The sequence below is a fragment of the Myotis lucifugus genome, unplaced genomic scaffold, assembly GCF_000147115.1.
Source record: "Myotis lucifugus unplaced genomic scaffold, Myoluc2.0 scaffold_13, whole genome shotgun sequence".
Taxonomy (NCBI): Eukaryota; Metazoa; Chordata; class Mammalia; order Chiroptera; family Vespertilionidae; genus Myotis; species Myotis lucifugus.
This window is the reverse complement of record NW_005871061.1, coordinates 444417-447534: the sequence shown is the minus strand read 5'-3', so window position 1 is coordinate 447534 and position 3118 is coordinate 444417.

Sequence of the window (3118 nt, the reverse complement as noted above, 5' to 3'; positions counted from 1 at the left end):
CCACAGCCACAAGATGGCAGCGCCCAGTCCCCTCAGCCCCCCAGCCACCCAGGGCCAGCCCAAGGCACAGGCAAGCCTCAGATGGTGGCTTCCCAGCCACCCAGGGCTGGCCCGAGGTGAAGGTAAGCCTCAGATGATGGCTGCCCAGCCGCTGAAGGCTGCTCGAGGCTCAGGTAACCAGGGCTGGCCAAGGCTTGCGCTGCCAGCAGTGGCAGCAGCAGAGGTGTGATGGGCGTTGCCTTCCCCTGATCACCAGGTCACCTCCCGCCACTGAAGGCCCCTGGACTGTGAGAGGGGGCAGGCCAGGTTGAGGGACTCCCACTCCAGTGCATAAATTTTCATGCACTGGGCCTCTAGAATGGAATATAAAACTGTAAGATAGTCATTATTGGGAAAGAAGGATCAAAGACCATCATCCCCCCACACACAGGAAAAAGGGCAGGTTTTAGCAATTACTAATTTATTTAGTGTCTCCTTATTATATTCCATTAACTCTTCCCATACTCACTCCATTTGAGGATGGCTGTGGTGAAGACAGAATTCCTGGCAATGGAGCTAATGAAAACAGGCATAACAAAATATTTGTAACTCCTCTTTGAGGCAACTTGGGTTGGGAGTGGACCTCACTTCTGTAACATGAAAGGATATTATATTGACAATAAAAAAATTTGCTTACCAACAATCTATCTCTTAATTTATATTACCCAAAGTCCCTAAAAGCCATAATTATTCTTTAAGGAAGAATACTTCAACCCATCTCTCACTTCAATTTCAAGACCTTCTCCCCAGTATATTCTCCCATTAAATTAACATGCCTTCCTATTCCCTAGACTAGCAGGTACTTCCTATCTTGTTTTAATTTTAACTCAGTCTGGACTCATGGATAATGGCCCTGTCAATGTTACCTTCAGTTCCCTGAGCTCATCATCATTTTAATTTACCTCCTCTGCCATTCCTGAGCCCTGGATCAGTTTTCTCTGCTGCTTCTTCAAGGGGTTCCTAGACTTCACTACTGCTGCAGTCACTGCTACTGGAGAAAATATGATGGTAGGGGGTTCAGGGGATTTATATACTCATTCATGTACCCAAAGTTCAGCTGGGCTCTCAGTCTCATCCTACAAACATTTTATTTAGTCTAGTCATCTCTCTGTGCTGTAGAACAGAGCACTTGGGGTTTCACAAATGAAAAATCCCATCCTCTTAAGATAGCATCCTGATGATTTGTATAACTTGATCCAAGTGTTGTGCTACTGAATTAGATGCCCCTTCACTGATGTTAAAACACATGCATACTTTTGCATCCATTATTCTACCTTAGCTGTGTGTGAAATAATATTTTAAAGATATTAACGTATATTCTTGTAGCTTTTCTTGGGATTTCACTCTTGCCTTCCTGCAATTCATGTAGATATCCGTGCTTCAGTGAAGATTTATAGCAGGGTTTCCTGGTTTTTGTGTTTCTATAAAAATATGAGCCCATTCTTCTGGGAGCCTCACAGGCAAACAACATGAATAATAGCAAGAAGGTTTTTTCCCAAGATTAGAGAAAAAACCCTCCCTAGCCCAGTGGAGAGGGGAGATAAGGAAGGAAGTGATAAGAGCAGAGATTCCAGAGAGGAAATGAATGCAGGTTGTGTTGAGGTGGATGAGGCCCTGAACAATCTTATAGAGTTCCTGTGTATTGGCATGGGGAGGAAGCATCTGACAGAGGTTTAAGAGCTTAAGGGGCCATCAGACAGCAATGAGAGACTTTCAGGAGCAATCTCCAAGGGCCAATGACCCAGACTTGTGTGACCTATGACTGAAGGACCATATATATCCAACTCTTATCAATATTTTTGCTCCCCTATCCTTTTTGCACTAGAATTTAAATGTGACCTTACTAAAATGGAAGAACACAAACTTTATGGGAATTAACTTTCTGCCACTCCAAGGGAATGATAGGCTCACAATAGAAATTAGGTTAAATTATAAATAAAAAGTATTATTTCTTGCTCATTAAAGTAGATTATTTTAAAAAGATTGCACACCCAAGCTTGTGAGTACTGCTTTTTGGTAGAGCTATCTCTGCCTTACTCCATTTTTAATATAATACTAACAGCTATTTAAAATGGTGGCTTTCAAATTGTATTCAACCTCTGGGTTCCAAACAAATTTCTTATAGGCCTTGGAAGAGATTGATGGGATAGCAAGTTGGCAGGAATCTGGGCATCCCACACAATAGCTTTCTCCAGAATACTTTCATTTTTATCTCTTTGATATGAAGGTTATTATAACATTCCCTTTAAATAGAAGATGCAGCAGCTCAGAAAATTGGAAAGTCATTTATGTAAAGTATACAATAATTCATAGTTATACTATAAGATATAACTATATAAGCATATAGCACTGTTTTATTTTTTTGTTTTGATTTGTTTTGTTTTGCTGATAACTTGGGAACCACTTCTGAAAACAATTCCCAATGTATTTTAAGCAATGACAACAGAAGTGTATGGCTTTTTTCAAAGGTAGCTTTTTTTGGCCTGGCCAGTGTTGCTCAGTGGTTGAGTGTTGACCTATATCAATCAGGGAGGTCATGGCTCAATTCCTGATCAGGGCACATGCCCAGGTCAGAGCACATGCCCCAGCGTGGGGCATGCAGGAGGCAGCCAATCAATGATTCTCTCTCATCATTGATGTTTCTATATCTCCTTTCCTCTCTGAAATAAATAAAAAATATTTTTTTTATAAAGGTACATTTTGTGAAGGTCAGTACTTGTTTACATTTTAAGTTCTCATGCTTGTTGAAGAAGAAAATCAGTCTCTTGACTTCAGTGTCACATGTCCCATTTTCACTGTCAATACAGTTCTGGTAAAACAGGATTATGATTTATGCTTTATTACCACGGCAAAGCTATAAATAAATTATATTTAAGTAGGGCCAACAGAATGAAACACTCTTTGCTAGTTAGGTTGATTAGCTCTACTTCATTAAACTTTTCTATTTCACAATCAAATTGTCATCCTCTAGAATTCAAGAAAGGGAACTTGTAAATTAATAAAAGTGTTCTCCATCACCCTTCATTCCCCCAATCCAATGCTAACATATTGAATATTTTTTCCTTCCTAAGACTATTCA